This window comes from Geotrypetes seraphini, chromosome 2 (genome assembly GCF_902459505.1).
Source record: "Geotrypetes seraphini chromosome 2, aGeoSer1.1, whole genome shotgun sequence".
In the NCBI taxonomy this organism is placed as follows: domain Eukaryota; kingdom Metazoa; phylum Chordata; class Amphibia; order Gymnophiona; family Dermophiidae; genus Geotrypetes; species Geotrypetes seraphini.
In genome coordinates, this window is record NC_047085.1 from 303,374,886 (window position 1) to 303,396,527 (window position 21,642).

The 21,642-nt window shown below is 42.1% G+C and overlaps 1 protein-coding gene across 2 annotated transcripts in view; it reads left to right on the top strand.

The window, feature by feature from the left end:
• The window catches only part of CDC42EP1 (CDC42 effector protein 1), a 71,917-nt gene that overhangs the window by 28,205 nt on the left and 22,070 nt on the right, over nt 1–21,642 (top strand). The window contains exon 1 of one of the 2 annotated variants that reach the window (XM_033929906.1): nt 21,402–21,464. The exons of the other annotated variant lie outside the window; for it this stretch is intronic. The gene's annotated coding sequence lies outside the window, so the exon portion shown is untranslated. Of the gene's footprint in view, nt 1–21,401; nt 21,465–21,642 lie in introns of those variants that run through there. 2 annotated transcript variants of the gene reach the window in all.

Here is a 21,642-nt window from a genome sequence, read left to right on the forward strand (position 1 = left end):
TTTTAGTTGATTTCCCATTTTTCTTTATTGATCTTGAGCGCAATAAGATATTAATGATCAAAAGAATAGCTCTAATATAAATGTTTCTTTTGGACTGATGAAGAGGCTTGGCTAAACAATTTTAAGTGTTATATTATATCAAACCTGAAATTAGCCACTGAAGTCCATTAAACCAACTTTATATGTTTGTGTTTATTGAAAGCTTCTATACCGCTACTAATGACTGGGTAGTTAATTCAGAGCGGTCCGCATAAGCTTTTATAACGGTGTTACGATACCTGAGCTTCAGGAACGGTGTTACTATACCTGAGGTGCAATTATGCACTTCTATACTATATAATTATAGTGAGAAGGTATATGAGAATATACAGTAGTTGTATAGTTCCTCCTCACATTGAAAAATTGAACTGGCCATATTAAAAGTGAGAAAAACATCCAGGTCATAAGCCTGCCCTAGTCCCATCCATACCACGCCTCTAACACGCCACCCTTGAGATTTAGATGAACTACTGATCCACAGCATAGATATCCGTCTAGAAAATAGGTTTTGAAAATAATACTTAATAAAAATTATTGAACTGGGAAAGTAAAATATTTGCAAAAAATTAAATATCAAAATTTGTACCTAAAAAAAAAAAAAAAGAAAATAATGAATTAGAAAGGTTTAGCGAGAAAACCATCCACCTGCTGCTTTATACCATTTTTGGACTTTTTCCCTTTGGACAACCCCATAGTCTCTCAGCTGGCTCGTGAAGGAACATGGCTCTCCTAAAACTATCACATAGACTCCGAGAACACTTTCTTAGAAGCATATATATATAGATCCTAAATGTTAAATGATCCTCTCTGGTGATGCCATTGCCCCAGGCCATAGGTCACAAGAAGTAGGTGCTCTGTCAGAGCTATTTTTATGGTCCAAGTGCTAGAGAAGAGAATCTCTCCTGGGTAAGAAAGTTTCACTGTCTCTCCCACTGCACCTGCTCTTTCTTCCTCCCTCCCGCCTCCAGTAGAAACTGGGTGGCGTTCTTACTCTGTCAGAAGTCAGAATGTGCTAGAGGAAAGGAGTGATTCAGCTGCCCCAGAGAATACATAGTCCCAGTGGCATAGTGGTTGGAGCTGCAGTCTCAGCACCCTGAGGTTTGTGGTTTCAAACACTGAACTGCTCCCTGTGACCCTGGGCAAGATGCTTAATCCTCCACTGCTCCGGGTACATTAGATAGATTGTGAGCCCACCACACCAGATAGAGAAGATGCTTGAAGTACCTGTATATAAACCGCTTTGAGTATGGTTGTAAAACTACAAAAGGGCAGTATACAAATCCCTTTCTCTGAAACATGCATTCCCTATTGTGCACCAGGAGTGGTTTATTCAACGCACGAAAGTGACTGAGTAAATCCAACTAACCTTTATGGCCTTGTCTTTTGAGCAAAGCTAGATGACGTTTTACGTCTACTTGTGAAGTTGTTTGCTAGCATCAGGGGCGGCGGTGTGGTTGCGCTAGGTCTGTTCTGGAGCCTTAGGATCGGTGAGGGGCTAATATTCTACCCACGATGGAGGAAGTATGGAGAATTATGCCTTGCCAGAGAATCGGCTCCTGTTAATGAAAACTGACAACGTACGATACAGATTTTCTACAAAACTCACAGATTCCCAGCAGAAAACTCAGATACGTTTCTGGTTTGCTCTCTTTTTCTATTTTTGAGAACTTTTTCTTCAGCCAGTCCTGTTTTCCTGCTGTAGGAGCACCTTTTCTTTTCGATATTTCTATATCACCAGGTTTTTTTGAGCACTTTAGAGTTATATTTTTGTTTTTTAAGTGCTCTTTTTTTCTGAAGGTATCAGTCAATGACATGATTCTGAGCTCCAGTATAGCATAGCTTTCTTAGACAACTAAGTCTGTCTTTATTTATTTATTCATTTATGTAGCCTGTCCTCCCAAATGAGCCCAGAATGGGTTACAAAGGTACATTCACAGTATAGAACAGGGGTAGGGAACTCCGGTCCTCGAGAACCATATTCCAGTCGGGTTTTCAGGATTTCCCCAATGAATATGCATGAGATCTATTTGCATGCACTGCTTTCAATGCATATTCATTGGGGAAATCCTGAAAACCCGACTGGAATACGGCTCTCGAGGACCAGAGTTCCCTACCCCTGGTATAAAAGGACAAAATTATTGAAAGACATTTTTGGCAGACATAGCTTAGAACAGTGGTTCACAAACCTGTCCTGGGGGACCCCCAGCCAGTCAGGTTTTCAAGATATCCCTAATGAATATGCATGAGAGAGATTTACATACCTGTCACTTCCATTATATGCAAATCTCTCTCATGCATATTCATTAGGGATATCTTGAAAACCTGACTGGCTGGGGGTACCCCAGGACAGGTTTGGGAACCACTGGCTTAGAAGAATGTGCAGCATTCGTAGAAGATATTACATGGCATAGTATAGATTTAGGATACCATTCACTGTACTAACAGAACATATAGCATAATTGTACTAAAGTTTTAATGTTGTAAGCAAGTACATGATTGGTGGTTGGCAGTTTAGGTCCCGTGAGTAGCGTCGGTCATTATGGAGCTCGTGAGGGAGTTGGACATTAAGGAGCTGGATTTGTGAAGAGGAAGGTTTTCACGGCCTTCTTGAAGTTCCGTAGATTGTCTAGCGATCTAATGGATGTGGGGATGATGTGCCAGAATCTGGTATAAACTGTGAATAAGAGCGTTTACGGGCTGTTTCAGTTTTGAGTGAACGACCAGGTGGTAGTGTGAGCCGTCTCTCTGTTTGAGATCTCAGTGATCTGTTTGGGATGTAAATTTGTAGTTTTGATGTCATGTAGTTCAGTGTCAGCTTGTGGAAGGAATCGATTCACCCGAAATGAATCGGTGAATCGATTCGAATCGTGAATCGGGCAGCACTAATCCAGAGGAGTTCAGTCTTTCAGGCATTAAGTCGTAGTTTATTTGCAATCATCCAGTTCTTTATTTCAGTTAGACAGCTATGGAGTTTTATGATTTGTGCATCTTGGTGTTGGCCTAAGGCAGGGGTAGGGAACCCCAGTCCTCGAGAGCCGTATTCCAGTCGGTTTTTCAGGATTTCCCCAATGAATATGCATTGAAAGCAGTGCATGCAAATAAATCTCCTGCATATTCATTGGGGAAATCCTGAAAACCCGACTGGAATACAGCTCTCGTTCCGGAGTTCCCTACCCCTGGCCTAAGAGAAGGTAGAGCTGTATATCTTCTGAGAATGAGTGGATTTTGATTTGGTATTTTGCTGTGATTTCAACCTTTGAGGCTGTTTTTAATAGCATTTTTAAATTACTGAGTTGCTTCTACAGCAGGAAAGGTACTGTTATAATATCATTACTGTTTTCACACTGATTTAATGATAATTGATTTCGTATAGGGAGTGTGATCCCTTTTCAAGTTATCCAAGTAAAGTGCCTTTAAGATCCAGGCTAAGCACCAGTTACTTAGCATGAAGCAACCTTTATAGAACAGCACTTGGAGTGGATTCCCGCGCCCAACCCACATCTAAGCATTGTATCACATTGTGCCTAATTTCTGAGACTGTTCCTGCCCCTCCCATGGCCATTCCTCCTTTTAAGTTTCACAATTCACACTATGAAATTTAGGTGTGGATGTTGTAGAGTAGTGATGTGATCAGATGCATGCGCCAATCCAAATTGATGACAATGAATTCCAATTATTGATTGTTAACTCAATACTTTGTGCCCACATCTGTCCTGCACGCCCACTTTTGGGCAACTACTCTTATCCCAGGACAAACAGGCAGAAATATTCTCACATATGGGTGACGTCCTGAGCGGAGCCCTGGTGCAGACTGTTCCAAGTACGCTGTCACTTTAAAAGTCCAGGCACACCCATGCCATGTGTGCATCAGCTGTCCTAGATCTCCCCATGCCCCGAGAGAGCCTCAGTTCAGTGACAAGCTAAGAAGCCAATAAGGGGAGGTGGAAGGGTTGTGAGAATATCTACCTGCTGTCCTCAGATAATGCCTGTTACAGGAAAGTCACTGCGCTTGCTTCCTCCATTTCACCTTTCCACATGACTAGGCACTGCTACATAGATATCTGACATGTACTTTGTTCACTGTTAAAACTCAGATTACAGTTTTCTTTTGCCCTGAAGGATTCACCCAGAGCAAAGGTTTTACTCCTTCAGAGCAGGGATACTTTTCACTATGATCCTTCAAGAACAGCTTCTGCATCCCTAGCTTCTTCATTCCCTCTCTTAGCTCCAGGCAGTGGTGTAGCAAGGGCGGGCAGAGAGAAGCAGACCACCACAGGTGCCTTCTCGGTGGGGCACAGGCACCTCTCTACCCACCCACCTACCTCTTCAAATGATCGCTGGCAGCAAGCAGCCTCTCTGTGTGATGTTATCCTCCTCCTCTGGCTGAACCAGTTTTTTCTCCATATAAAGTTCACAGTCCAGGCCAGACTCTGAATAAAAACACATTTTACTGCTGTTTTTGTTTTTCAAAGTAAAAAGACCAATGAACAGGGTGGAACTCAGAACAAACTCTTCCCTGAAAACACTGTAAGGTTTCCTCCACTCTTCTTTTGTTGGTGTTTGTTTTTTTTTTTGTTCACTGATTATGAGTTGTAGCCAGCTGTCTGCTCCTTGTAGTTCCTCCAGTAATCTTCCTTCTGTTACTTGTTCAGTGGTTCCGAGATAGAACCACTTAATTAGTGGATCTTTCTCACCAGTGCTAGCCACAGAGGCACTACCACTCACTCACCATAGGGCAGTGGTCTCAAACTCGCAGCCCGCCAGGTACTATTTTGAGGCCCTCGGTATGTTTATCATAATCACAAAAGTAAAATAAAACAGTTTCTTGATCATATGTCTCTTTAGCTATAAATGACAATATTATTATTAAGACATAGCCAAAAGGAAAGATTTATAAACTATAAAGAGTTTTACCTCATGCAAAATTGTCATTTCTTTAATAAGACATTAACTATTTTTTTCTGAGGCCCTTCAAGTACCGACAAATCCAAAATATGGCCCTGCAAAGGGTTTGAGTTTGAAACCACTGCCATAGGATCCATGAACCCCTTGAGTTTTGGCTACATATCAGAAAAGAGGACTGCCTGTTCAAATGACCTGGAGTGAGGCAACGACCCTAGACCTCAATGAGGTTTCATGCAGACTTAGCAGTAGTTTTATTTCCCTGCTGTTCCTCATTCTCCTTTGTACATTGACCAGCTTGCTTTGATTAAAGACCTCATATCCTCTCTCCTGTGGCAGGGCTTATCTCTTTGTATTTCAAGTTTCCATGTCTTCCCCTGCCCTGTGTTCTTTTCAATATGCAAGAAATCAGAGCAGTACTTGGAAGCCTGAGGGAGCTGCTTTCAACTGGAAACAAAGAAAGCAATCTCATTTCTGGAGATTTTAATTCTCCAGCTCTGGCTCTGCTTAGCAGATATCTCTGACTTTTAGGGATCGTCCCTGAATTTGCAGGTATGTCCTCAGTACCTGCTTGTATCAGACCTGCCAAGTTTCCCTCATTCAGCTAGAGGAGATTCCCACACTCCCACAGGGAAGCCAAAAACTGCCGCTCAACAACCTCCCCTTCCATCAGCAGCAGGAAACACCTTAATAAAACATCATCTCCTGCTGTCAAGGGCACAGTCTCATAAGAACTGCAAAATCTCACGGCTATTATTGAGAGACTGGTCCTTCAGTAGTATGAGATGATATTTTATTAAGGTGTCTCCTGCTGCCCAAGGGGGGGAGTGGCTTGTTGGTGCAGTTAGAATTGAGGTCTTTCAGGGGGAGGAGCCAGGACAAAGAGTAGGTGGGGTTAGAGGTATGGTTGGGCAGAGTGGGGTGGGAAGGGGGGGGTCTCTTAAAATTTCCCACTCAGAAGGAAAATTGGACCCCCTTCACAGCTCTGTTGTCTTAGATTCCTCATGCAACCAGCAGTTACTGTATCTCTTCTTCCTGGCCCCTGTAGAAATGCAATCACTCAGTGCCACTCTGATCTTTCGGTCCTCAAAAATAATTTCCCACTTTATTATCCTGGGAGGTTAAGGATCCCTATACATGTCCCTTCACTATACATCCCTTGTGCTACTGCTGAGAGGGATGTTTAAGGGCAAGAGGCTAATCAGTGACTTCCTTCAATCTCAACAGATCTGGTCTCAGTATCTAAGAACATAAGAGCAACCATTACTATGTCAGACCATTGGACATCTAACCCAGTCTCCTGTTTCCAACAGTGACCAATCCAGATCACAAGTACTGGCAGAAACCCAAATAGTAACAGCATTCCATTTTACTGTTCCAGGGCAAGCAATGGCTTCACCCCAATAGCAGACTATGAACTTTTCCTCCAGGAACTTATCAAAACCTTCTTAAACTTAACTGTGCTAACCACTCTGGCAACATCCTCTGGCAACGAGTTCCAGAGCTTAATTATTCTATGAGTAAAATAACATTTCCTCCTATTTGTTTTAAAATTATTTCCGTATAATTTCATTAAGTGTTCCCTGGTTTTTGTACTTTTGGAAAGAGTGAAAAATCGATTCACTCTTACCCGTTCTACACCACTCAGGATTTTGTAGACCTCAATCATATCCCCCTCTTAACTATCTCTTTTCCAGTCTGAAGTGCCTCAGCTTTTTTAGTCTTTCCTTATATGAGAGAAATTTCATCCCCTTTATCATTTTGGTCACTCTTAGAAACATAGAAACATAGAAAAAGACGGCAGATAAGGGCCGCGGCCCATCTAGTCTGCCCACCCCAATGACCCTCCCCTATTTATCTCTGTGCAGAGATCCCACGTGACGATCCCATTTCTTCTTAAAATCAGGCACGCTGCTCGCCTCGATCACCTGAAGTGGAAGTCCATTCCAGCGATCAACCACTCTTTCGGTGAAAAAGTATTTCCTGGTGTCACCGTGCAATTTCCCGCCCCTGATTTTCCATGTATGTCCTCTTGTCGCCGTCGGACCTTTGAAAAAGAAGATATCTTCTTCTACCTCGATACGGCCCGTGAGGTATTTGAACGTCTCGATCATGTCTCCCCTCTCTCTGCGTTCCTCGAGTGAGTATAGCCGTAATTTATCCAGCCGTTCCTCGTACGGGAGATCCTTGAGTCCCGAGACCATCCGGGTGGCCATTCGCTGGACCGACTCAAGCCTCTTCTTTGAACCTTTTCTAATTCCAGTACATCTTTTTTGAGATATGGCAAACAAAACTGTGTATGGTACTCAAGGTGAGGATGTAATCTGTGTCGGTTAAGCTTCGCTAGCAGAAAGTTCAAGTTTAAAAACTATTAGTGAAATGGCTTTTATACTATGGAAATTAGCTAAATAAGTAGTTTGCTCTTTTAAAATCTAAACTGTCTTTAAAAAGGAACTTACAATTTATCTTTTATCCCAAAATTATCCAAGCACAGAGCAAAATAATGTTTTCTTACCCAGAGAAATGTCCTCTTCACCTGTCCTTTCAGAAAGGTTACCTTGGACTTTTTTATATATATAGGTCAGTAATGCAGTACATGACACAATCTATCCAGTCTATTCAACAAAATGACCAGAGCCTCGCCTACAACTCTATGAAGGCCCAGGTCACCCATGTTTAAATGCTGGTTGTGAAGTCACCACCATGCCAACTATAAATACAGCCAAACATGATGGAGATTATATGTGGTGTATTGCTGATAGTATTCAACTTACCAGTCACGATGTCTTCCCCTCCCTCTTAAGCTGTACAGTTTCCCCATTCACAGTATGTGACAATAAAACAATCAACACACTGGAGTTGTCAAACCTTCACCTGTCTCTCGCCACATGTGGGATACAGACTGTACAAGTCTATCCAGCATTGGGCTCCATTCTCCCATGCTGGATTTGGCCACTCTTGTCTCTCAGACAAAAAGGAAAGACTTCTTAGAAGAGAGGTCACAAATGCGGTTTTGAATAAAGTTCAATAGCTATAAAGTACACTTAGGCATACACTCAGAATATATGTAATCCTACCAAGAGCCGGAGCTCCTATAGCCGAACCCACCGACCCATCACTGTGTATGGCTATTAAGTGATACAATAAGATATTTTTCTGAAATATCTAACTGAATTTTTCAATGGCAAAAAGAGGATGTATAAATCCTACTTAGCTTGAGCATGTTACAAGGTCCCGACATGGGCCATGTTTCGTGGTCTTTTTCAAGGAACCCAGAAAGGAGAAATGGTATAATTCAAATGCCAGAAAAAAGCATTTGGGACCTCTTTTCTGAGAAGTCTTTCCTTTTTGTCTCATATACTTATTTTGACCTCTCAGCCCTTAAAAATTACTTTGAACAATCATCCTCATCTTCACTTATTTTTGACTCACTCTTGTCTCTCGTCACATGCGAGGCACAGACCATACAAGTCTAGCCAGCATCAGCCTCAGCTCCCACTATTCTTGCCCAAGGTAACAGTCGTGTTGCATTTCCATCTTCTTTCTCTTTAAGCATCCCCTGTGTATACCCCATGCATTTTTTAAAAATCCGTTCACAGTTTTGGACACTATCATCTCTCTCAAAGGGCGTCCCAAGCATCCACCAGCCTCAGCATCTACTGCTTCTTCTATAGAGGATAAGGATCCTGCTTCTTCCTTCTGCCCTCAGCCACTGGAAAACAAGAACCAGCAGCACTGCTTCTGCTTTGCTTTCAAATGAAGTTAGGACTTGTATGCCTCCTTGCTTACCAGACTCATTTTTCTGTCCACCAAATTGCATTTTTTATCCAGTTGTATACTATTTGGTTCCCTAGAATGTGGTTTTAATACCTTTAGGACCCCTGAGGAAGAAGTGTTTTTTCGAAACACGGACCGTGCCGGGTCCCGGTTTATAATCCAAATTGGATCCTATATTTTGGATACAAACTGCTTATTGATTAAAGACTTGTTATTTTGTACATCGTCTCTGTGGTTTTCTTTTTTTGTTTGCTGTTTGACATATCACTGCAGTTTGCTGGACTTTTTGCTTGTGTTTGCATTACAGAAATCTGAGGCATTTGGCTTATGAAGACGAAAGATAGCAAGAGAAAGGGAATGAGAAGAGAAGATACATGGAGAGGGACAGAGAGAAAGGAGAGACAGCAGGAGGAAGGGAATGGATGAAGGTTGGGAAAAAAATGAAGAAAGCAAGGGAGGAGAGCACAGGAGAAAAAAATAGAGGTGGTGAGCGTAGTGAGAAGAATGTACGGCAAATGAAGGAAAAGCACTGAGGGGAGGGGAAATGAGTAGAAGAAAGAAGTAAGGCAGAGTAAATGATAAAGATGGAGAGAAGAGTGAGGCAGCGAAGATGTTAAAAAAAAACCCCAAAAAACAGATCAATGAATTGGTGCTGAAACATGAAAAAACTAAATTGAAAACATAAGGAAAAGAGACACTAGAGAGAGATGTGGATGAAAAGACTAGAGAAGAAAATACCAGAGACATCATTAATTAGAAAACTGTATGTTCTGAAATAATATAGTAACAAATGAATATTGGGACAGAATATATAGTGTTATTTATATAAATTCTACCACATGCTGTAAAACAGGGCTGCCCAAGTCCAGTCCTCGAGATCTACTGGCAGGCCACGTTTTCAGGATATTCACTATGAACATGCATGAGAGAGATTTGTATACCAAGAAGGCAGTGCAGGCAAATCTCTCTCATGCTTATTCATTGTAGATATCCTGAAAACCTGGCCTGCCAGTAGATCTCGAGGACCGGACTTGGGCAGCCCTGCTGTAAAAGTTACATCTTTAGTGATTTAGGCCTAAGGGATGTGCTTCATAGACACAGAAAGGATATAATTTTACAAAACTTTTTCTGTACAAAACTACATAGCCTCATACACATTTTATATTCACAGAGACTGCATGTAGGTATTCCCTAGGCCTAGGGCAGGGGTAGGTAATTCTGGTCCTTGAGAGCTGGAGCCAGGTCAGGTTTTCAGGATATCCACAATAAATATGCATGAAATAGATTTAAATCTCAAGGAGGCAGTGCATGCAAATCCATCTCATACATATTCATTGCGGATATCCTGAAAGCCTGATCTGGCTCCTGCTCTTGAGGACCGGAGTTGCCTACCCCTGCCCTAGGGTATAATTTGGGTGGAGTTGCACATATTCATATCTTTGGAATATCTGTATTGGTATTTGTGTACTGCTAGGGCTGGCTCTGATATCTCATTATATAAAAGGCACATGGGTGCCTCTTGCCTTTAAACAGTAGGTGCCATTTGGGAATTTGAACTTAGACAGCCTTTTTTATATATAAAAAATTACCATCCACATCATACTTTTAAGACAAGTTGTTATAAGAATTCCCTGGAATCCTTACAAATTGTTAACTCACTTGCTACTAGTACTCCAGGAACCTAAATTTGCCCCCACCCCCACCCCTCAAAATGAGAATCTTACCTTATGGTAGGACTGGATAAGAAGATGAGACAAAATCATCTAATCTAATATTCAAAGCTGCATCTAGTGGCATACCAAGGGCGGTGCGGGGGGAGGGGAGGTGCTACCGCCCTGGATGACCTAGGGGGTGCACAGCCAGACGGGTCCGAAACCTCCCACGCTGCTCTAAACAGCACCTGCACCTCAGCGTGGCTACTGTACTTATTCCGAAGCAGAGTCAGCAGCCATGCTGAAGTGCAGGAAGGTCCCTCGATGACTGCATCTGCTGCCTTTGCTCCAGAAGACGTAAGTGACATTGAAGGGGATGGACTGGCAGCCGCAGTCATCGCGGGACCTTGCTGGTTTGGAGAGAGAGAGAGGAGTATAGAAGGGTGGTGGAGGGAGAGAAAGGAGGTCAGGGTGGTATGGAAGGGTGATGGAAGGAGATAAAGGGGGCAGATGCTGATGGAATTGGTGTGCAGGGAAAGGAGGAAGGATACTGGATGGAATTGGGTAGGAAGAAAAGGGGGCACAAGCTGATGGAAGTGGAGAGAAGGGAGAGGAGAGAGTGAAATCCCAGACCATGGGGGTGTGGGAGAGGGAAGGAAAGAAGAGGAGAGGAGAGTGATACCAGACCATTGGAAGAGGGAAGGGAAGAAGATGGATGCCAGACCAATGAGGGTAAAGGGAGAGATGGAAGGGGGAGGCATAAAGTTTCTGGAAGGGGAATAGAAGGAGAGAAGATGCCATATAGAAGGGGCAGAGAAAGGGTAGACAGTGGATGAAAGGAAGAGAGTGACAAGAAGATGAGGAAAGCAGAAACCAGAGAAGACAAGGTAGAAAAAAAATTATATTTATTTATTTTTTTTTTGCTTTAGGGGAGATGCATCGCTGTTTCTGTGGTGTTGCATTGTATGCAGAGTCCAGCTTCTTGGTGGTTCAATTTAAACTTTGTCTATGTATTTCTATTTTATCCCCCCTTTTACAAAACTGTAGAGCATTTTTTAGCGCCACCGTGGCTAAAAACAACACTACAGTTTTGTAAAAGGGGGAGGGGTTAGTTTGTAATTATATATTCCATACTAGGCGAAGGTGTTTTCTGTGTTCTGTGTGTTTGAAAGATATGGTTTTCTAACAGGATTGACTGTGCAGGATTGATCTGTACTAGTCTGGCTTGTTTAATTTTACAATGGGTGCATTGATGTTGTACTGCTCACTGCAGTATGTAAGATGCTGCCGTTTCCTTTCATACAGATGGGGGGGGGTCAAAATATGATGGGCCCCGGGTGTCACATATGCTAGGTACGACCAATAAACACTTTCAATGTAGACAAATAGGGTATTCAAAAAGTAGAGTGAAGAACAAGGAAGACTAAATGTCAGATAAAAATGAAGGAAAAAGCCTCAGAAAAGGCCCTCCCACCTCCACCGAAGTGGATAGCAAATGGTGGTTAAGCGGTAACCTCACTGGCAAAAAACCTTCAATAGATACTGAACATTTGAGCGTTTATACCAAGCTTCACTACAACTTATAAAACTGATAGGGGGAAAAATCCATTTATCTTCTGCTGATTGGCACACCAGCAGAAGATAAATGGATTTTTTCCCCTATCAGTTTTATAAGTTGTAGTGAAGCTTGGTATAAACGCTCAAATGTTCAGTATCTATTGAAGGTTTTTTGCCAGTGAGGTTACCGCTTAACCACCATTTGCTATCCACTTCGGTGGAGGTGGGAGGGCCTTTTCTGAGGCTTTTTCCTTCATTTTTATCTGGCATTTAGTCTTCCTTGTTCTTCACTCTACTTTTTGAATACCCTATTTGTCTACATTGAAAGTATTTATTGGTCATACATTCTTTTTTCAATATATCTGTGTTTTTGCTTATATACATATGCTAGGTACGCCACTGGCTGCATCTTTGCCCTTCTTCCATTTTCTAAGGATGAATTTGTGTAAATTCTCTGACACAGAACTTTAGATTACTCTTTTTGCTCTCATTACTGCAGTACTTGAGTTCTTGAACACTTGAATCAGATAAGAAGAAAACAGAGTGTTACTGCCACCTAATGGCGCTCCACAGAACTACAGTCCTAATTTAGGACATGTGAAGCTCCAATTTGCACAAGGCATCTGTCTCCATGGAAAATAGGATGTCCACATTTCTCCCAGTTCATCACCAAAGGTTATCATCAAAGATAATCTGAGCCAGTCCTGGAGTATGCCAGTCCTGTATTAGGATTAGGCCAATTTATGTTCAGGCCTTTAATCAAGAATTCAGAGAGACGCAACCAAACCTATAATGAATACTAGGCACAAAATAACCCCCAGGTTCAAAGGTAATCTACAGTTCTATTGGACCTCTTCCATGTGAGCAGTCACATACCACCTCCTAATGCTATAACAGTACACCTAATGTTAAACACCATTTAGCACATATATATTTGCAAAATGCTAACATTCATGTACACGAATATACATATGTGCATGTAAGTGGTATTTCATAAGATGCACAAACAAACACCTTAGCGCATAAATACAAGAGGGCGTGATGGATTTGATATACCACCTTTCTGTGGTATAATCAAAGCCGTTTACATTTATTATAGTCACACTAAAGTTATAAAGGAGCTTCTCCAGTCATTGGTCAAAAAAACTCCACTCTATTGCAGTCTTCAAAATAATGTGTCTTTAAGCACAGTTTTCATAGATACAATCCCATATCATTCACAGTTTACAACCATAATGGTTGGGAAAAAGTCCAGCTGCATTCTTTATCTCACATTCACAAAAAAGCCCAACAGAGCCCTATTTCTCCTCCAGCTCAAGGGACTGTGGCACCCTGAGCCAACTTTTGCAATGGCGCCCCACCCTCATAATCTGGTATCTCGCCCCTCCCCCTCTCAACTTGTGATCCAGTATCTGCCCCTGTCTCTCAAGTATCCTTCTCCTGCTGGACCAGGTAAGCCATTGGCTCAGTGCACTGATGAAAAAGGGTACCAAAATCCCAGTCTAGCACCTATCCATCTAGAAGTTTGAAGATAGACTGGACTGGGATTTTGGTATACTGGGTCAGGACTTCACCTGGTTCATAGGCTGAACTAGCCCTGATTATATACAGGTACTTTTCTCTCTTCCTAGTGGGCTCAAACTCTAACTTTTGTACCTGGGCCAAAGGAGGGTTAAGTGACTTGATCAGGGTCACAAGGAGCTGTAGTGGGAATTGAACCCAGTTCCCCCAGGATTTCATCCCACTGTACCAACCATTAGCTTATACATGGGTGCACCATGGTGGAAGCAATGTTTGTGCACACAGCTTGTACAATACTGTAAGTTACGCACAAATTTGCCACATTTGGGAACACCATTTTGCTGACCTACACTAATATCTGTCAGCACACTAAATCCATGTACAGAATAGGTGCAGTCCCGATGGAAAATAGGTGCCTATATTTTGGTGTCCATTTATAGAATTGACCCTTAAGTCTCTCCCTTTTTAAGGCCCTCTAAATGCTTCAGAACAAACATAAAGGTGGAAGGAAAATGTCAAGTCTACATCCCCTTATTGAACATTTATGTATGCACCTTGATACTCTGGACCAGGGGTGGGGCTGCAATCCAGTCGGGTTTTCAGGATTTCCCCAATGAATATGCATGAAATCTATTTGCATGCAAATAGATCTCATGCATATTCATTGGGGAAATCCTGAAAACCCAACTGGATTTTGGCCCTCATTCCCCGCCCCTGCTTCTGGACTAATTCTGTCCCAAGAATCCTGACTGAAATTGCATCTCTAAGTTCATTCTCACAACAGATTGTACCCTGCAGGCCGGTCATGTTTCACTTAACCCTCCATTGTCCCAGGTACAAACCTTAAATTGTGAGCCCACTAGGGACAGAGAAAGCACCTGCATATACTGTAACAAATGTAAACCACTTTGGTTGTACCACCGAAAAGCAATATATCAAATCCATGACCCTTAACCCCTTACCCTTATGCTTATATCCTCCATGCCTGAATCTACCCTTTTGGGCTAATTTTGTGAACCGGATCGAGTCCCCTTCAGAGAAAGACCCAATATATAAAACTAAGGATTTGGATTGGATTGGACCTTGAGTTACAAATGAAAAAGGTATAATAAGCTAAATCCAAAGTCCCTTCCCCCTTCCTTCAGCACTATCAGCTGAGAATGCAGCAGCTGCACAGGGGCACGTGTCAAGAGTCCACCAAAGTTATCTGCTTCTGTTCATGCGTGAAGCTAAATTCTTTTTTAATTTGTAATTGATCTGGGTGAATTTGTTCCATTCCCTGTCTAATTTCTTCTGACATAATCACCTCTGTTTTTCTGTATGGGGAATAGCAATGGGGGTTTTTATGTCTAGCTGTACTTGTGTGCAATGATGGGAGAGATCAGGCAGAATAGTGGCATGTTTGTGCATCTTGTCAATAGACCCAGTAAGGAAGGTAGTCTGGTACATATCTAATGACTCATTAGTAGCCTTGTTTGGCTTTCTCAAGAGGATATGGTTGGGGTTTTCTGGTAGTTAAGTGGAGCCAGCAAAGGGGAAAGAGGGATGGGATTTGTATACCACCTTTTGTGGTTACACATTCAAAGTAGATTACATATACTGTACGTAGGTACTTATTTGATACCTGGGGCAACGGAGGATTAGTGACTTGCCCAGAGTCACAAGGAGCAGTGCTGAGATTGATCCCGTAAGTGTCAAGTTTTATTAAAATTTGATGTACACGCAATGTCAAATATTTCAATGCGCATTACAAATTAAAAAGGGGACAAACGATAAGACAATTTATTACAAAATAAAATATATACATACAAATTTATTACTGATACAAAAGGAAAGGGGGATGAACTGCAATCATTAAAGAAAGAGGAAAAACATTTATGGATAACACATCAGGAGGGGGGTAACAAATGAAGAGAAAGAAGGTGAAAGAAGAGAGGAGGATATGAGTCCTGTGAATAAGGACTGATTGAGACTGGATATAAGTGCAAGCAAGTTATCTTATCTACAGCCTACAGCCACTTCATTCCACACCTCTGGAACCAACTCCCCCCCCAACTTAGACAACAGAACTCATTATTAACATTCCGTAAATCGGTAAAGACCCTCCTCTTCAACTAAAGATCTCCTCTGTCTTCTCCCCCCCTTAGGCCCCACCCTCCACTCTCCTACCACCTTCCCGAAATTCCAGTATGACCCTCTCTTACTCTATCCACTAACAAATTGTACCTAAACGCTTATAACTTTCCTTAAACTAAACTACTGTATTTCCCCCTTCTCTCTTTCTGCTAACTCTCCCTGTATTTAATTCTCTCCAAAAATTATAAATCCAATCACTAAACCTGTTGTACTACTTATATGTCTAATTACTCCCTACTGTGTATGTTCATTTGTAAACCGTTCTGAGCTATTGGGAGGACGGGATAAAAATCTAAATAAATAAATAAATAAATACGTCTCAAATGCATCTTTATACAGATAACTTTTCTAATGAGGCAGCAGCTCTACCACTAGGCCACTCCTCACATGCTGTTTTTATTTGGGGATCATTTTAGCACAGGGGTTTGCAACCATGGGCATCAAAGTCACAACTCAGTCAGGTTTTCAAGATTTCCACACTGAATATGCATGAGGTTTTTGTGCATGTACTGCTTCCATTGTATGCAAATAGATCTGCGTACCCAGTGTGGAAATCTTGAAAACCTGACAGGGTTGTGGCTCTTGTGGACCGTGATTGCTAACCCCTGTTTTAGCAGGTAGAAGAAGCCATCAATAACCATGTGCTTGTGGGTAATAGCAGCTCGTGTGTGTTTTCAACATTCCTTACGTATGCAGATTTTGTGAACTGAGTCACTGTCTATTTCTGAGGTCCTCGGTACTTTGCCTGTAAGATAGTGCTGGTGGAGCGCAGTGGTCTTCTATAACTGGAAAATGCTTTCTAGAAATGTTATATCAATCTTTGCAAGAGAAATTCTGGTAGAGAGGTTCCTTCTACTGGTTAGGAGAAAGATTTTTCTTCAGGACCTAGGTGTTAGTATGTCTGAATCAGACTGTAAGTAGTTGAAATAAAATCACAAGGAAGCTGTCTTGGTACCCGCAGTATACTTCTACTGAAAGTTGAAAGAGGTGAAGTTAAATGTCAAATCTAGGTAGCTTAGGTTCAAGTATAGCCAATGACATAAATAGAAACTTATTAACAGCAAAAGTTATACCTGTGCTGCCTTGAAAATTTAATCAGACCCTGAGCCCGTTATCCTTTATTCTGGCTCTTGGGTCACCTACGGATTTGTAGATAGACAATTCTCTTGTCTCTTAGTAATTTCCATGTTATACTTGAGATCCAGTGCTTGTTCCACCTGATTCTCCACTGTTGCATCTTCTTCAGTTTTATCTTAGTATCTTGAAAGCACTTTGTCCAGCTGCTCTTCTAAATGAATTCCTGTGAAGGAAGCTTACAAGAGACTGCGGAAAAGTCCTCAGCCCAACCAAGAAGAGAATGATGTGGAGCCATGAAACTTACAAGTTATGCCACACTTTTCTTGACACTTTGTTTAAATGAGGCAAATGCATCTAGCAATTGGGCAGAAGTATAGGGAAGCCAAGCCACTGTGACATCACCGAGGAGGTTGGCTCTTAGGCACTGGTGGAATGAGGCATTATGACATCACAATAGGAGGGGGGGCCGCTGAAAAGTTCTCAGCCCAACCAAAAAAGAGAATGATGTGGAGCCATGAAACTTACAAGTTATGCCACACTTTTCTTGACACTTTGTTTAAATGAGGCAAATGCATCTAGCAATTGGGCAGAAGTATAGGGAAGCCAAGCCACTGTGACATCACCGAGGAGGTTGGCTCTTAGGCACTGGTGGAATGAGGCATTATGACATCACAATAGGAGGGGGGGCCGCTGAAAAGTTCTCAGCCCAACCAAAAAAGAGAATGATGTGGAGCCATGAAACTTACAAGTTATTCCACACTTTTCTTGATGCTTTTCGTTTCATTTCATTTCATATCATTGAAATAAAAAGCGTCAAGAAAAGTGTGGAATAACTAGGAAGTTTCACAGCTCCAAATCATTCTCTTCTTGGTTAGGCTGAGAACTTTTCTGCAACTCCTCGTATATCACTTTGGCAACCAAATGCATCTGCTGATTCTTCCACCCAGAGGAATCTATAAATAAGAGGTTCTGTAAGTTCCTTCACACTCTTTACTTTTGGGACCAGAGAGGTAGATTACAACCCTCCTTCCCAGAGGACAACAGCTAGTAAAGGGGAACGCAGCTACAGTACTTTCAATCATGTATTCTGAGGTGTTTTTTTCCCCCTCTGCAGTTTCACCATTAACTTTTAAGAATTATAGCTTAAAACAACAAAAGGCTCAGCAGAATTTGTAGACTTTGCTTCTTTGAATTATTGGTGGTTAGTGTTTAACAAAGTTAAGTTTTAAGGAAAAAATGCAGAGTGAACAGGTTAGTGATCCTTCAAAGCTAATTTACAATCCGTAAGGTGAAACAGAGAAGAGATCTTGTCTCAGTCAAGTCCAAATAAAACGTCCACATCTACTCCATGGTCTCTTCTCCCTTGAAAAGAGGAGACTGAGAGGGGATATGATCGAAACATTCAAGATAATGAAGGGAATAGTCTTAGGCCTCCTTTTATCAAGCCACGCTAGCGGTTTAACGCGTGTAATAGCGTACGCTAAACCGCGGGACGCGCTAGCTGCTACACCTCCTCTTGAGCAGCCGGTAGTTTTTGGCCAGCGCGGGGGTTAACCCCGCTAGCACAGTTTGATAATAGGAGTCCTTAGTAGATAGAGACAGGTTGTTCACCCTCTCCAAGGTAGGGAGAACGAGAGGTCACTCTCTGAAGTTGAAAGGGGATAGATTCCATACATGCGTAAGGAAGTTCTTCTTCACCCAGAGAGTGGTGGAAAACTGGAATGCTCTTCTGGAGGCTGTTATAGGGGAATACACCCTCCAGGAATTCAAGACAAAGTTAGACAAGTTCCTGCTGAACTGGAACATACGCAAGTAAGGCTGATCTCAGTTAGGGCACTGGTCTTTGACCTAAGGGCCACCGCAGGAGCGGACTGCTGTGCATGATGGACCACTGGTCTAACCCAGCAGCGGCAATTCTTATGTTCTCTAAATAATATAAAATCAGGAAGAAAATCGAGAAGATCCAAGATGGCGTCAGGCTGGACGCGCTGAGGAGCCGCTCTGAGGATTTTTCTTCTAATAATTTCTTAGCGGTTAACCACTTACCCGATGCCTAAACAGAGGGGCCGTAGCGCCGCTGGTGCCTCGCGGCCCACGGCCACCCCCGCGGCTGGTGACATCGGGGAACTCATCAGACGGATGCAGGGAGTATTTTCGGCGTCGGAGGGAGGCCCGCAGAGGAGTAGCGGCGTCAGTGAGGCCGTGGTGATTCCTCCGGGATTGGAGACATCCTTGAGCCCCGACGTTAGGGCGCCGCCCCCGCAACCTCAGCTAAGCAGCTCTCCAAGGGGTAAGGAAACCCCGGAGGTCGGGGTCTTGCCTTCCCCTGAGGCAAGTAGTCCATCACAGAGCCTGCTGACAGGAGCTCCTATGGATATGAGCTCCTTTGAAGAAGCTGAGGGGAAATCATCTGAGGAGAGGCGAGTTAACCTTCAGGGACAGCGACAAGTTAATCAACTGGACGGTGAGCACTATGACATTTCTTTACCTTTAATTTCTTTGGAAAAACCCTCAGAAGTAACTCTGGACTCACTATGGGATCTTATGGCCGGACTAGTGAAGACCATAAGTCCCAAACTTCAGTCAATTGAGGGGAAATTATCTCAACATTCAACTGAACTTAAAGAATTGAAAAATGATATGACTGCCTCTAATTCCTCTGTTCAAAAGTTTGAACAGGAAATTAAATCATCCAAACAACTACAGGAAACTTTAATGAAAGACAATATTAATCTTAGAAGAAAGATGGAGAACTTAGAAAACAACTCCAGATACAATAACTTAAGATTAATTAATTTTCCTAGGCTTCCATTGACATCACCTAGAGAAATGTTTAAAAGATATTTTCTTGAAGTTTTGGGGGCCTCAGAAGATTCATTACCTCCTTTATCACGAGTCTATTACTTACCTAATAAGATTAAATTACCAAAAAAGTCAACGGATCAAGGACTATTGGATGTATCGGAGTTATTGGAAAAATCTGATAAAGAGGCTGTAGAACCGAGTACTTTGATTATAACAGTAGCTCTCTCTATTGATAAAGTATGGTTGTTAAAACTATTCTTTAAAAATAGACAGAAAGAATTTATGGGTTGTAAAGTGCAGGTATTTCCTGATTTATCACGAGAGACTCAAAAGCGTCGTGGTGAATTTCTTATGTTGAAGCCAGGTGTTATATCTTTGGGTGCTACTTTTTATTTGCGACACCCTTGTAAATGTATAGTGCATCACCGATCAGTTAAATATGTTTTCTTTGAGCCTAATCAGTTGACTTCCTTTTTAGCGCTCTCCCAATTGGAGGTAGAAAAATCATAAGCTCTAAGATTATTGATTAATCCCAGCAATCAGCCCTCCAGCTAACTTTATGAAAGAGTGTACATTTGTTCAATTCTTCTATCTTTGTTTTTGATAAGAAATCTTGGATCCAAATTTGAGGACTTGAGCATTTTAGTTTACACATGATTTAAATGTTATTGGAATGTTTCTTGCTTTATGTGGAATTGCTAATTTGCTTTCTGTACAAGGTATTCTTGGTTATATGATTTAAAAATCAATAAATATATTTAAACATAAAATCAGGAAAATACAATGACAGCATCTTCCTCTAGTCTAAACTACTCTAATCTAATCTTCTATTTTTGCGTCGCTCATACCTAGGTAGGCTCAAGGCGACTTATAGAGGGGGTTGAAGAAGGATAAGGGGGTGGAGGGGGAGGAGAAGAGAAGAGGATGGGAGGAGGAGGGAGGGAGAGGGGAGAGGGGGGAGGAGAGGATACAGGTGATTAAGTGTCAAATAGATACTCTACTTAATGTCTTTCCAGCTAAGAAAATGCTAGTAAAGCTACCTTAGAGGGGTTTATAATCTGTGATGCATTTTTAGGATCCTCAGCCACAAAGATACTGATGAAATTTCTCAGATACCCAAATGCTGGCCAAACGTTGCATTTCAGTCTGGGCACAGCGTTAGCTAGCTTCAATTTCCCACTATGTTGTTGAAAGAATACTCCACCCAGTCCATAACTACTAACATCTGTGTTAATTATTGTGTGTTCGGGGGATCACTGAAAACAAGAGCTTGGGCATCTGTTGCCAGTTTCTTAGCCTCCTCAAATGCAGTTTGCAGATCTGTTCCCATAGCCATGGTGTAGATGCTGATAAAAGCTCATTTAGACCAGGGGTAGGGAACTCCGGTCCTCGAGAGCCGTATTCCAGTCGGGTTTTCAGGATTTCCCCAATGAATATGCATTGAAAGCAGTGCATGCACATAGATCTCATGCAGACTCATTGGGGAAATCCTGAAAACCCGACTGGAATACGGCTCTCGAGGACCGGAGTTCCCTACCCCTGATTTAGAAGCTGTACAGTTGCAGATAATTTATTTGTTCAATTTTGTTTAGCCCATCCTCCCACAGGAGCTCAGAACGGGTTAGAAATCAGGTACTCAAGCATTTTCTCTATCTGTCCCAAGGGGTGCTGAAAAATTCTCAGCCCAACCAACCAACCTCCTAAATTCTGAGCATTATTTTGCCATTGTAGCCGAAAAGAGGGCTATCTTATTTTGTTAAGTGCCAATTTGCAGAAATTAAATTCCATGTTTTGACATTGTTTCAGATTGAACCGTATCCACGTCATTCTCTTCTTGGTTGGGCTGAGAACTTTTCAGCACCCCCTCGTATCTAATGTACTTGGGGCAGTGGAGGACTAAGTGACTTGCCCGGGGTCACAAGGAACAGTGTTGGGTTTGAACTTCATGGTGCTGAGGCTGTAGCTCTAACCACTACACCACACTCTCCTCTAAATCAGGTAGTATTTCCCAAGTATAAATTCGTGCCCCCCCCAAATCATCCAAGTTGTGATTTATCCTGTTGGAATTTAAGAGCTGTATTTAATTTATTCTTTCCTTGGCTTGTTGCAGTGTTACACTGACTAATACATTGGCCCATAAATCTATTCCCTAATTGTCTAAATTTCCATATTGTTT